The 15,951-nt window shown below is 32.4% G+C and overlaps 1 pseudogene across 1 annotated transcript in view; it reads right to left on the bottom strand.

Moving 5' to 3' along the window:
• LOC143255233 (uncharacterized) overlaps nt 1-15,951 on the bottom strand; it is a 175,113-nt pseudogene that overhangs the window by 64,822 nt on the left and 94,340 nt on the right. Inside the window, exons 5-7 of the transcript XR_013030474.1 lie at nt 3,686-3,778; nt 2,969-3,032; nt 1,679-1,777 (exon numbers count right to left, since the gene is read on the bottom strand). The product of XR_013030474.1 is annotated as an uncharacterized LOC143255233 (transcript). The remainder of the gene's footprint in view (nt 1-1,678; nt 1,778-2,968; nt 3,033-3,685; nt 3,779-15,951) is intronic.

The following is a 15,951-nucleotide window of genomic DNA, read 5'->3' on the forward strand; positions in this document are numbered from 1 at the left end:
TGTTTTTCAAAAGGAAGAATATTAAACCCACATAAGAACAGTGATAAAAATGACAATATGAAATTATTTTAAAAATTACTTTTCATATGTATCTTATACATCAGAATCAAAACACACGTAGATTAAAATCATTAATGTTAATCTATAGCAAAATGGTGTTTTAAACTTCCCAGTTTTCTGGTCAACATTAGTATAATTATTTTCTAAAAATATTATTTTTCTAAACATCAAAAATATAAAACATGTTAAGCAGATACTTAATAATAAAACACATTCTGTAACTAGCTCAGAAATGTGATCTTTAGTTTTGAGTTGTAACATCTCTCACCAGTTCAACATCAATATCAAGAAATATTACTCAACAAGATTTTGTATGATTTTTTTCAAAGAAAAGACAAAATTGTTATTAAGAAAAGATCAAACAAACTCCTAATGTTATATAAAGCTTCACTGAGTAAAATTCCTTTTCCTTTACATAACTAGGGTTATTAGAGTTTGAGTTCTGATTTTAACAAACTCTTTCATATATTAATTAAAAACAGAAAAATAATTTGTAATTTAAAAAACAAACACTTTTAAAGCTTAAATTTTATGATCACTCTGAAATGTATTCCTAGGGTTAAAATCAGGAACACTACCACAAAATACATAAAAAATAGAAAAAATGACAGTACAGAATACTTCAGCAACAATAGTAGCCCAGTATACATCAACAACACTAGCAAAGAATGCATTAACAACAGTAGCACAGAATACATCAAAACCATGTAACATGTGAAACAACAGAAGAAAAAAATACATCAACAACACTAGCAAAGAATGCATTAACAACAGTAGCACAGAATACATCAAAACCATGTAATATGTGAAACAACAGAAGAAAAAAATACATCAACAACATTAGCACAAAACGAAAACACTTTCAAAAGAATATTGTCTAGTAGTGGCTTATTTGCAATCTAAACAACAATAAAACTAAATGAAACATACAATTCCATTACCTTTTCATCTGGAACATTAAAGAGTGTATAGCTGACTTCATTTACATTATGCACATAAAAATATTTAAAAATGGAATAAATTACGTAACACTGGATGAAAACATTAATTTCATAAAATATATTTCAGCACTAAAACCAGCAGTTATGGCAAAGAGTAAGGATACCTATTATTTTATAAGACACTGCTAATGGCTCATATACTTTTATTTGTAAAGTAATTAAAGTGAAACAAAAATTATGAAAAAAAGAATTACAATTTGTTTAGATGTTTGCTTACCATGTGTTCATTGTTCATTAAGAATGATTATTTACTTATGGCAGATTAAGATAAAATTGCTGCTGTATCACAGAATATATTATTTTTATATGGCAATATTAAATAAATATTATTAACATACTTTTTTTTTACTTTCTTTAAGTCTACCTATGTTATGACCAATAATTGTAAGTGTGAATCCAAGTGAATATAGTTTACAGTTTAATTATTATATGTAACTTATAAACAATGTCAAAAGGTCAGAATGAACATTAAATAATATTACACTTTTTATAAAGATTATTATTTATGAGCCACTTCCAACTAGCTTCCAAATACCTCAATTTCTTTTAAATACAGTTTACAGGCATGTTAAGTAAGACAAGAACTTTTTATACATTTTCCTTCACAAAATGCTTACTCTTCTGTTCTGGAGAAGCACCATTAAGCAGTTGATAAAATATGTGAAACGTGCGTTCATCTTTTGCTTGACGAATGGCTCGAGACTTTTCCAAAAGATCTGGAGAACTGCATTAAGGTTAAAAGACTATGAACATGACAATCAATACAGATTTTATTGTAAAGTCTCAACCTCTAAACAATCTACAAAATACTTAATTCAACATACATTTAAACAACTCAAGCAGTATTTCTGAATAATACTGATAATTTTTCAGATAATTATATGATGAAAACTTTAAAATGTGAACAGAATTTAAAGGTGTAATATCAACTTAGAAGAAATTCACCACTTATCCATTGACTTTTCTGTTACGGTACTGGGATTACCAAGTCAGTAAATGCTGTCTTCCTAGTACTAATTAGGGAGTTAACCTTCTAACTCAAAAACTGTACAAACAGGGTTACCACAGAAAATCTGGTGCCCAACTCAAGGCAGCTTGTGTTGTAAAAAAGACCATTAATAGTAGATGTTAGTGGGTTAACCCTTTAGCATGGTTCTTAGAAGACCTGTATGGTGTGGTTGTTCCATGACACAATGTTAAATGTCCAAGGATGGGTCTTGTTTATGAGAGGAAAAGAATATGGTAGTTTTATCAGGTACCTCACTAGAAGTACTCAGCTGACTCACCATTTATCTAACATGAAAGTGGTTTCATCACCTCACCAGTAATGCATATAATATGTACAGTATTAAAAGTAATTCCAGAAACACACAGAAGCCACATATGACTTAACAAACAATGAGTAACTGCAATTAAAGGGTCAATTGATAATTAGTTAAACATATCATTACACAAAAGCAAGTAAGTTGTACAGTGCTCCAGAATTTTGCACTTGCATTAAGCAGACAGTATGCATTGTTTTTACACTACCATACTTTTATCAATGTCTGACTGTAAAAACACTTTTTAAAATTACTTGTATTACTTATAACAATTCAGCCAATTCATAAATCTACAGAGTTATTTGCCAAAACCCACAAAAATGCCCTATTTCACCATTATAAAAATACTTCAAAATAATCCAGAATCTGGGTCTGGATCTGTATCAAATTTAGGGAGAACTCTTTTATACTATATTTCCATCTTATGTAAAGTTTTACATACATCAGTCTGTTAGTTTTCTTCAAAATATGCACATAGAAACACAGACATATACATACAGACTTGCTTGCAATAACCTTTGTGAGGGTAAACATTGAATTATAAACATTTTTCACAATAACATATAATACTTCACTAAAGGATACAGGTTTCAATGTTGGCACCCGCGATAAATCCAGACGCATCAAAATTAATACGAATAAACTTTCCCTAATATTTTTAAAAGGAAAACAAAGAACACTGTTAGCTTGAAACAGAAAACAGTATTTCAAATTTTAGATTATAATTAAACTAAAACTTAAAAAAATACAAAATTAATCAAATAAATAGTTCCATCTCACTCAAAAGAAACTGAAACGGTATTACTAATTCCTTTGTGTAAAATCTTAAACATGAATCTCCCAAAAGCTAACAGTATATTTTAAAGATCACATACACACATGAATCTAGGAAACATAAATAGTAGTAGTTAACTATTATTATTCTTATGCCTATCAAAAAGGTTTCCAACTAATGATAACACACTTCAAAATCAGAAGATTATATGATTATCTTTTATTCATGAGTAAATAATGATTAAGATGGCAAAACTGGAGTCTTGTTTGAATTATATAATTCTTATATTAGGCACATTGAGTTATAATGCCAATGAATTTCATGAAATAAGAGTTTATTTCCACACTGAAACACACACAGATAATGAAAAACATTATTTCTTTTGTTTTATTAACTCCTAGCATACAGCTATGAATATCACATTCTAATACTGTATGTATATGTATATATAATGTACAAACACTGATTAATCTACTAAAAGCCTAAATGCACACAAATCTTAACAAAAGTTAGAATATTTTCCTTACAAATCTTGAGGAGTTGTCATTTTTAACTGTCTTGGCATTTCCAAAAGCTTCCAAAATAGGGTTGGCCTGTAGAAGTTGTTGTTCTAATTCCCCCTATAATGCATAAAAGTGTCTTGACATATAATAACTGTACATACACATTTCAGAATTCAGTAAGAACAAAAATTACAAACCAAAAGAAAATCTACTCTAGAATGTAAAAATATAAAAACAAACCTGAAAAATCAAAGAACACTATAACTTAATAACAGGTTACTCACTCCATTAAACAAGATTTACTGCCAATGAGGCAGGCTTATAAAAATATGTAATAACTTATCATAAACCTAGGGGGCACTCAAAGACTTCAGTAACTAGGTCTAGTCAAGTTTATGACTTGAAATGATTCTGAAATGGCCAAAAGAAAAATCTAAAATAATTAGAGACTTCAAAAAGTATAAAAGAATTTTCATGTCTTTATGTCAATAAACTCCACATAAATAAAATATCAACAGAAAATGAAAAAAAACAAACAATGGGTAATACACATACACTAGATATCATAGGAAATGTTATTTTAGCTACAGTACATTTTGAATTTCTTAAACAATGAAAATGAATGACTCATGTCCTAATTCCTTACAATATAGGGTTAAGATATCATAAGCAATACTTACTGTTCTCCCAGGTTAGGCTACTTGATAAAGAAGTTAATTCCAAAAGTCATTTGAAAACTAGATTAGAGCTAGTTGGGCATTCATTGTCTCATGAACAAATAACATTCTACATAAAACTAATAGAACATTTTAAGCTTCCAACAAGTAACACCAGGATGGGGCTAAAAACAAAGCAAGCTTTCCTCTAGATGGCTAAAACAAATATACAATGCTACATACGAAACTAATATTCATGACTGACTCACAAAAAGCAGTACATAAATTTTAAAAAGGTTGGACCCCAGATTAATTACAGAAAGCATAAACAAAACAGGAATTGTATGGTAAGTCCAACATCAGGATGTGTATATGAGTAAAACTGAGCAAGGAGGCCAACATGCTCACAACAGAAGCACCTTTAACAAATCCAGGACAATTTTAGTGTGGGATAGCAACTTTCATTGACATTAAGAGTAAATGAGACTGCTGGAAACAAAGTACCATATGATGCAGCTAGGAAACTTGAAATATGGGGAATCAATTGGAAAATATACTGTCAGAAAGCCATTGGTAAAAGCATTTTCTGTTACTTCTTGTTGGTTCATACTTGGGATTCCCAGCTAGTACTTAATTAAACTTAAAGATGGTGAAGCCAGTTATATACATTGTTTGTCAGCTTTTACACAAATGTTTTAAAGTTTACATACACAGTGTCATCAAAACTACATCAACATAATGTAATTTTATCATCAAATACTTCTTTAATATTGAAATGAAATCAAAGTTAAAATCTTGCATGAATACAAACCTGAAAACCAACAATAATCCAAGCACAGTGTAATGATTAATTTGTGTATTGAGTGCAGTTTCAAATTTTCGTCAACTTCAGAGCTTATCACAACACTATGTTATAATATCCAAAGCTTTAACTGGAATGCTACTTTCATCAGTCACCCAGAATGTGTGAGACGTTAATATCAGTAAGTTATAATATTACAGATAGAAAAAATTATGTCTGTAATGAATACTTAAATGTGAAGTTGTTCATTTGTAGATATAATCTAACCAATAGGCTTACTCCATTCTGCTGTTGTTGGTGCTGCCGAATGCCAAAACTTATATGCCTCATTATTATTTCTATATAACTTTTACTCCATAAGGTGGAATGGCAAAGTTTTCCCAGAAAATATATTATCTTTTTGTAACAGTTATATTGCACTAGTTTGAACTTCAGATTTTGTTTGTTTGTTTCTATTTCTACTAGTATTTTAGGTCTATGTAGGATTAAGTAGAGGGTAAGAAAAAAAGGGGTGACCAATGCCAGTTCTTTTCCCCCTGTAGCACAGCCACTGCCAATAAAACAGCTGAACACGTTATTGTTAACGATTTCGTCAGTTGATTCAAAACACCTATATTTTAATACACACTTGGAAACCGTGTGTTTTAAGTTCATGTACATGAAAACTACTGAGGTTTATGCACGTTCTGTCCGTTTGTGACATGATGAATTATTTACATTCATGAATAAGTGAATTGTAAAAACTGATTATATACACAGGACACTTCATACACGATATGAAAACTAGAGATTCAAAATCGAAACGTTTATAGCCGCACTGTTTCTTCATACCTCTTGTATATGTATGTGTGTGTTTTTTTATAACAAAGCCACATCATGCTATCTGCTGAGCCCACCGAAAGGAATGGAACCCCTGACTTTAGCGTTGTAAATCTGTAGAACCACCGTACTAACGGAGAGTCATACATCTTGAGAAGTACAATCCTTCCTCACAGAAGTTTTGGTAACTGACACAAATATGAATGTTAGTGTTTCACCTTTCAGTAGGTAAACATATTTATCACTTAAACTATTACTGTCTTGGGGAATTACTCCACTTAAGTGTCAAATTTTAATTTTGTTCTTACATAATAGTTCTTATTATATTAAATAAAAACTTTTGATAAACGTTCTCACGTTATTTCTATTCTGGTATCGCTCTTTAACTTAGAATGTAAAACACTAACACACAGTTGTACTCAGCGCAGATAGCCTTCGTATAGCTTTGCACGAAATAAAAAGTTAATAACTGATACCTCGATATCACGTGGGCTGAAAATTCATTTTTTCAAAACAAATCTGAAACTACAATTCAATTCTACTTAACTGCGCATGTTTTACCTTCAATTTTTATTTTCTCATTTCTCTACCATCTTTTGTTGCTTGAGAAACAGTAAAATTTCCTAATAAATTTTTCAGACGTGTTATAAATAATAAGTTGTAATGCAAACAGGATGTATTCAGTTATTCACTGGCACAAGTTAAATTGCTTTTACAAAGATTCGTGAATAACAAATCGCGCACTATTCTTGGAAACCCTCACCATATTATTAGTTACTGTCAATGAACCATTCTGTACTTGCTACCTCCAAATTACTGGTATTATACAATACCATATATATTTTGTTTTATAAATTTTTTTCCTTAACTGTCACTGGTGATATTCAGCCTGTTTCTTGGAAATACCGCCTTGTCAACGACCTTTGCCCAAGCTGAATTATCCATCACGACGTGTTCTATAGGCAATGCTTAGTGACGCATATATTTTGCTTTATAAGGAATTAAAACACAATGTTTGATAAATAGTTATTTCATATAATTAACTGAATAACTATAAGTTGAGATAAGAAATTTTTAAAAGATCCATCGAAAATGTGTAGATTTACTCTATCATTGATTGTCAGGGTTAATCTAAATAATGAAACTATTCGTTTTTGTTCTCGTCACAAATATGTCAATTACGTTGCATACCTAAGGTATAACATATTCTTTCCATGACTACTAAATTGAGGATTGTATTAAAACCTGTATGATGAAAATAATTTCTTTATGGAAACGATCCATCTCTAAATAGTAACATGTTAATAGCTCCTGGTTTACACTAGCTGTATAGTCATTTTCAATGACCTAGATTTAAGAAGACAAGACGAAGTCGTGTCCAAAGTCTTTCTGCTCTTAGCTATTGTTTCCCTAATTTATTATGGTACGTGGTATACTCTATTTTAATTAACGGTAAACAAACGATCGATGTTGACAAAATGTTCACACATACAACACGTATACTGACGTGATAAATGCGCAATTTTTCTGGTACTAACGATAATTTATTTTTTCGCCATTCGAGTCCTAAAAGCATCATTGAATGACGTGAAATTCTGGCCCGGCATGGTCAGGTGATTAGGGCGCTCGACTCGTAATCTGAGGGTCACGAGTTTGAATCCCCATCACACCAAACATTCGTCATTCCAGGCGTGGGAATATAATTAAAATGTTAAAATATAACGGTCAATCCTACTATTTGTTGGTAATAGAGTAGCTCCAGAGTTTACGGTGGATGGTGATGACTAGCTGCCCTTCCCTCTAGATTTACACTGTTAAATTAGGGACGGCTAGCCGAGATAATCCTCGTGTAGCTTAGCGCGAAATTTAAAAAAATAAACAAAAGTGAAATTCTCTAATTTCTCCATGTTTTTCTCTCTGAAATAAAATTCCTTAATATTTCCCAAGAACGTAATAAAAAAAAATCAATGGATTTTTCCGGTTTTCCGGACCAACTTTACTAGCACATACAACTTTTCTTATGAACAGTGATTAACCCTCAATAAGTCGCTAGCTGAATGTTGTGCTATGGAGATTATGATAACAAATCAGGATATGAACTTCAACACATATATTAGGTTGAGGAATAATTCGTGAGCGTTTTTAAATAATTTCATTCAAGCATTACATGCAAGACTATACAATACTTCAATGCATGAACACATTACACCCAAAACATTTATTATGATACTTTATTTCATGTAATACCTAGGTATATAGTATGCATTGTTGTAAACGAAATTGCAAGAAATTAAATGCGAAAAGCAGATGGTGTCGAAAATGCTCGATTTTGTCCACTTGACATTCCATTTAATGAGCTGAAAATGAAAGCAAAAATTAAAGACAAATGAAAATCAAACACACCATCTATTAAAGCAAAATATTATCTACCAAATGACATGAAATATTTTGCGAAAGCGTTTCATTTATGAATATATTTTTTTAACTTGAAAAAACGCTCACGAATTATTCCTCAACCCAAAAGTACGGTTGTGTTATCTGTAATAATTTATATTTAAGGGCAAATACAATACCCTAACTTCGAGGAGTCAACAACAATAATTATTACAAAGTTAAATACTGAAGTTTGGTTCGGTTTGTTTTGAATTTCGCGCAAAACTACACGAGTCCTATCTGCGCTAGCCGTCCCTAATTTAACAGTGTGAGACGAGAAGAAGACAAAAAAAAATAAGTAGTCCAAGAGTGGGCTGTGAGTAGTGATGATTAGCTGCCTTCCCTCTAGTCTTTCGCTGCTAAATTAGGGACGGCTAGCGCAGATAGGACTCGTGTAGTTTAGCGCGAAATTCAAAATAAACAAACCCAATTAACTATGATGATTGTAACTGCTATTAAAAACACAAAAAACAAAGCTCCTGGAGAAGATGGTATTCAAGCTATCCTCCTAAAACAAGGCACTCAGAGATTATATGAACACCTAACAGCGTTATTTAATCTCTCACTATCAGCTGGATATATCCCCGTTTCTTGGAAGGAAGCAATAATATTAATGTTCCAGAAAGAAGGAAAGTCAGCGAATAAACCAAACAACTACCGCCCGATTAGCTTAACCAGTTGTATTGGCAAAGTATTAGAGAGGATAATTAGTAATCGTCTGTCAGTTTACTTAGAAGAAAATTCAAAATTACCAGAAATTCAAAACGGTTCGAAAACCGCCAAACTACAGACCACCTGATTCGACTTACAGAATCAATTACCGACAGCTTCAACAAAAGAATGCACTGTAGCTTGCTTTCTCGACATTGAGAAAGCATTTGACACAGTGTGGCATAACGGCTTAAGACATAGATTGCTTGAAATGGCATTACCCCAGGAAACTATTCGCTGGCTGTCCAACTTCCTGGATAACAGAATGTGTAAAGTAAATGTAAATGGGGCCCACTCAGGGTCCTTTTCACCCGAAGCAGGAGTCCCGCAGGGAGGGGTTGTTAGCCCTATATTATTTATCATGTACGTGAGTAATATGCCTCTGTCGGACCTAAATTTAGGTTATGCATCACAGTTCGCTGACGATGTAGCAGTCTGGAAAAGTGCCCCCACTCCGTCAATAGCAGCAACGAACCTACAACCAGTCCTAAATAACATCGAAGAATACTGCCAGAAATACAGAATCAAAATTAATATTCCAAAAACCCAAGTCATAGTATTCAGCAGACTGAATAAGCTGAAAAAAAGATCCACCAAAACTCTATATGAATGGATCACTTTTACTGACTGCTACTTCTGCTAAATTTCTAGGTCTAACCTATGACTCAAAATTAACGTGGCTACCACATATTAAAAATGTACTGATACGAATCTGGAAAAGAGCAAACTATGCAAGAAGTCTTTCAGGTAAAATCCAAGGAACATCACCAGACAACATACTTAAAATCTACAAAACGTACATTAGACCAACAATAGAATATGCATCACCTGCCTGGATTAACATAGCACCCACACATGTACAGAAACTTCAACGTATACAAAATTCTGTACTAACTTCAGCATACAAAGTACCACGTAGCACCTCAACCACATTCATGCACAAGTATGCAAACATAGATACAATAGCTGAAAGACTCTTGCATAATTCTCTAAAATATTTCAATAAGAATTGGCACAAAATGACTTAATGTGTGATCTCGACAGATATCACGTACATGATGTAAATGGTACTAAATACCTCTCCCCTTTTAACATATATTTAAGAAATGTAACACAAGCTGGCCACTATGCACTAGACACTTAGTCCTTGTTTCTTTTATTTTTATAATTATTATTTTCTTTTTTTTAATCATTATTATTATTTTTATTTTCTTCTCTTTTGAATTATTATTCAAGTATTGAATAATAATAATTATTATTACTTTCTTTCTGTGTGAGTGTTTGTGTTACTACAAGTAGTAGTAGCATTCTCTCAATCGAGAAAAAGGAGAAAAAATACAAAAAAAAATATATATATATATGAAAATACAAAAAAAAAAAAATTAAATGGAAAAAAAAAACAAAAAAACTCCTTGTTCGTCCATGCATGGACTGAGCCCTGAAATGGACCTGAGTATGATGTTATACTTTTACTCTGGCCCAAAGCTTTAAAAAAAAAAAAAAACCAAAAAAAAACCCCTAAAGACAGACGCTATAATCGTTCGGGAGGGAGGAAGAGGTCAAATGTACCTGACCCTCCTGGGTATTTAACAACATCAATACCCAAATACCCACACAGTCAAACTATGATGATTCTATCTATACTCCAAAATGGTTAACAACACAAATCGTAATTAGACTGATGAACCATGATTATCCGATTAATAATAGTTAAATAGGTTAGTAAACCATGACTATCCTAAATGTAATGTTTGTTAATGTTGGTCATACAGCCTGATTAACCAGAATAGTTGAAATATCAAACACTGATTTTGATTAAATGTCAAACTTCATGAATATCTTATTTTCCCTAAAACAAAATCACTAAAAATGGCAACCATTAATAATAATGTTCTAAAACTAGGAACAATAAGTTATGGGCGATGCATATCATATTGTTTGTTGAGGATATGCAGCAATTCATCAAGCCTTTAAATTTGAAAATTCTAAGTTCCTAACTCTACCCTCAACAATGTAAGGATTAATTCAAGTTAAATATTGATATATTTATTTATTTTTAGATCCCCTTATCTTTATTAACAACTGTTAAATATTCAGTAATATGGAAATAACATGAAATAATTTTCATGACCCACAAATCCAGTTAACAAAATAGTACACATGCAACGTTTCTGCTGCATACAATTCCGTATTCATGAATAATATAAGTCTTGGTAATTTGGGTATCGTCTGCTACAAAAAAGCACTGATTAACAAAGGGCCACATAGTGATTATTTTTCATTACATTCAGTAAACTTAAGAATATAAAACATATGTTTACCTAACATTAAATGTTCTGTTTTGTAGCAGTTATTCAAACGTGTTTATTTAAACCTAATCGGCTACAGAAGTTCAACGTAATCTTTCCACTAGTAAGAACAGGTACAAGTTTTGACGGAAAAACTACTATTTTTGTTTCAACGAGGAGAAAAAATATACAGCTTCGCCAGGAGAGCAAACCATATTTTCAAAACTCATTGAGAATGTGATTAATCAAAACAGAGTTTGATTTTTTTCTTTTTTTACCATATATCTTTAAGTTAACAGAACAAATGGACAAACCAGTTAGTACAATAATGACGACCCGGCACAGCCAGATGATTAGAGGCGCTCGACTCGTAATTCGAAGGTTGCGGGTTCGAGTCCTTGTCACACCAAATGTGCTCGCCCTTCCAACCGTGGGGCATTATAATGTGACAATCAAACGTTGGTAAAAGAGTAGCCCAAGAGTTGGCGGTGGGTGGTGATGACTAGCTGTCTTCTCTCTAGTTTTACACTGCTAAATTAGGGACGGCTAGTGCAGATAACCCTCGTGTAGCTTTGTGCGAAACTCAAAATAAACCAAACAATTATGAAAAAAATATTAAAATAATTAACTTTTAAGTGAAAAACTCGATAAAGACAAGTGAAAATGAGTTATATTGATTTACAAATTAACTTCTGTTCTGATGAGCAAAGCTACTCATTTCATAACACAAAATCATGCAGCTGTCAATTAAACCTTCCTGAGCTCGAAATAGGAATTTACTTGCATGTCCAAACAATTTTATGATTAATTCAACCTCGTTTAGTACAATGTTAAAATTAATTCCTCACCATTTATTTATAAATATTCAAAGCTGAAAATTCCTGTTTCACTAAACAGTAGTACTTCCCATTCGTTTCCGTTAGCATTTAATGCAGAATTTTATAAACCAATTATCAACTAATTCCGGTTTAGATGCATCTAGAACGTTGTTATTATATAAGAGACTGTTAAAACGTTTCAGTTTGCACTACAAAAATTGCGCTGCATGTTAAATAAACATTCCATTCAATATATTTTATAGTTTGTCATATACAAAATTGTTTTATAGCCTAAAGCTTTCTGCGTTTGTAACCTCACGATAGTAACGATAAGCGCTTTATAAACTGATACGTGCAGGTTTTTCAGTGTTTCAATGAGACCGAAAAACGAGATGTCTGAAATAACTTATTCATTTGAGTATAAACTATAGCATAAAATAAAGTTTTCATTAACCACTTCAATTCCCCAGTAATTAATTGTTCCAGAATGTAAGTTACTCCAATAAGTTTCAATGAAATAAATAACAGATTAGGAATTTAAGAAGCTGCAAATACCGATCATAAAAAAGTAAGAAAACAAGGCTGGAGATACTATAGACATTATTTATTAAAAACTACAAATCATTATTTTACCTCCATGCTGTTGGGTGTTTTTTTATGCTCTATTATGGCCAAAGATTACTTAATATGATAGCTAACTTTATATATTGTATTGATAATAAACATAGCTAGTAACTAGCTGATATACGGTTCATGATGATTCACTGTAGCTATTAACAATTTGATCGCATTAGTTCGAGATATAGAATGTTAAACTGCAATTGAAGATTCTCATGGAGGTTTATTTGGCAATATAGTGAGTATTTATGGTTACTGTGTAAATACATTATATATCTTATAATGTCAAACAATGGACAAATACATGCCTAGACTAAAACACAACTCCCACTGTATGCATAATATATAACGGTTGGCTTCCTAAAGACATCCATTGTATAGTGTACAAAGCATTTTAACATTGGTACAGTCATAGACTGTTCATCTATTATTGGTTGGTAATTCCTGTTTCACCCTGTACTTACGGTTTTTAAAACAGCAAACATTTGTAGGAAAGTTAATTTCAAGGAGTAATAATAACATAAACCTGTGTGTGTGTCTGTTAATTCATTATATAACTACTCCTAGGTCACTGGCTTAATCTCAACAAAACTTTGTGGAATGATCGTTTGTAATAAGCGGCATCTTAATGGAGAATTTACCTCCACTATTACTGTTTTGAGCATTTATTATCTTTGACGTAAGTTAGTGTTAACTACATTCATAGATGGTGTCACGTCCTTATACTGAAAAACAACTTTATTACATTTTTTTATAACACAACATACACAAAGTAGGGCGGGGGCACACAAACGCCATACATATCTAGAAGAGTGCACTAGCACTTTCTATGAAGGAAAAAATGCGATGAAATAAAAATGACCGCCACTATTGCAAAAACACAAACTCAGCAGACGTTTCTACTCCAACAGCCAACATAAAGTTGATAGGAAGAGCCATTATTTGAGTTATATCAAGTACCTACTTTGACCCGTGGCCTTTTAATTTTAATCCGTATGACACCTTTGCAGTCAAAAAATGTCTACATTAATTAATCACGTAAAGTACTGTAAAAGGACATTAAGTACTGGGCGTTAAAAGCGGATAACAGAAAGCACCCCCTACTGCCACTACTTTTCAGCTACCTCTTCCTACAAAGTCAGCCTAGCAATCGCTTCATGTATACCACGATTTAAGTATATGAATATTGAGTTCCTAAAACTGATAAAAGAACATTTCGGTGAAGTAATAATGTTCGTTTTTGTTTTTGAATTTCGCGCAAAGAGCTATACGAGGGTTATCTGCGCTAGCCGTACCTAATTCAGCAGTGTAAGACTAGAGGGAAGGCAGCTAGTCATCACCACCCACCGCCAACTCTTGAGCTATTCTTTTACCAACGAATAGTGAGATTGACCGTCACATTATAACGGCTGGGAGGGCGAGCATGTTTGGTGCGACCGGGATTCGAACCCGCGACCCTCGGATTACGAGTTAAGTGTGTTAAGACTTGGCCATGCCGGGCCTGAAGTAATAATGAATATTGTAATAGTCACTATTATGTTTGAAATAAAATGTGTGAAAGTTAAAGCTTTTATGTTACTTATAATAGCACCCACCCATACATTTTTTTTTTTTTAAGTTCATAACCCTGACAAAGGACGGGTACCCCAGATTGTATAAATACAGGATAATTAAATAGACTTTTCAGTACCCCTACGAATTTCGCAGGACAGTATTAAGTATTCTATACTATAGTATATTTGGGTACAATGTTCCAAGCCATTTTTGTTATAGGCTAATAAGAAAATAATAACCGGATTTTATTTTACTTGTAAGCCTAAGACGCTTATATTTGTACGTTTTTACATGTGTATTGCCTTAGCAGATAATAGTAAAGGTTTTAAAATGTTGTTTAAGCTGAATCTTTACTGTTTAAGGTGTTTTTGCCCGAACGTTCTGTTAGGGTTCTGCGTAATTCCTTATTATCTTCTTGAAACTACTTTAAATATCGAGCTGCATATTACAGTAATTTCACTGTTAGAAATTTAGTTCGACATTTAAGAATACTCCAGAAAAAATGGACTATCTACTCGAAGAACAACAGTTTCATCATTTCACAGTGTTTGCACGTTGCTCCCTACCCACCGTTTTATTTTCATGCAGTATAAATGATTAACACAACAGAGTGTGCATGTGTTTTCTTATAGCAAATCCATATCGGGTTATCAGCGGAGTCCACCAAGGGGAATCTAACCCCTGATTTGTGTTATAAATCTGTATACATAAAAACTAAACAGTTCCCATAAGCTAAAAGTACTCATAGTTGTATAACCTTGATTAAATGTTTTGTGCTTTAGTTATAGAATATTTGATAATCTAATATTCACTTTAAACGAAGTTGTTATTTTGAGCATAAATATTATCCTATTTAGAAACAGGTAGAATCCGGATCACATTTACTTACAAAATGGCATAAGTTCGGAAATTTTACAGGGAACTACAATCTGGTGCAGTTTGTTTGAAGTTAAGCGCAAAGCTACACAATGTGATATTCGTACTCTGCCCATCACGGGTATCAAAACTCGAGTTTTAGCGGTGTAAATCCTGAGGTATACCGCTGTGCCATTGGGGGCTTGGTGTAGTTACAAATTTAAAGAACCCATCAAGGAAAGCAAATATGTCAACCACACTAAATCTCTCATATCCAGTGCCGATGAGGCTTTTCGTATAATACTGGGACTTACCTGGTCGGCTAGATAACAGTAGACACAGTAGTGGTCTAGACACTATTCATAAACATCAAGTGTCAAGTTTGTCTTGTTAATGAAATTACTGGTTTTATCTCGTTTTCTTCTTCTTCATTTTTTTCACTTATTAAACCTGGTGATATGTATGTAACTACAAATAACAATGAAAAAACGATTAAACGGTGTAAAACCTAGATGCTTTCAACTGTAATAATAATCATATTATCCAAATTTTATTTATCATCAGTATTCATAAAGATAACTTTGACGCTTCAAACAAGTGGTCTTCAAACATATTTATAACATCTCATGTATATTATATATATTATCTAATCACGTTTACCCCATTGGTACAGCGGTAAGTCTACAGATTTGCAACGCTAAAATCAGGGGTTCAATTCTCCGCGGTGGATTCAACA

Source organism: Tachypleus tridentatus, chromosome 7 (genome assembly GCF_004210375.1).
Source record: "Tachypleus tridentatus isolate NWPU-2018 chromosome 7, ASM421037v1, whole genome shotgun sequence".
Taxonomy (NCBI): Eukaryota; Metazoa; Arthropoda; class Merostomata; order Xiphosura; family Limulidae; genus Tachypleus; species Tachypleus tridentatus.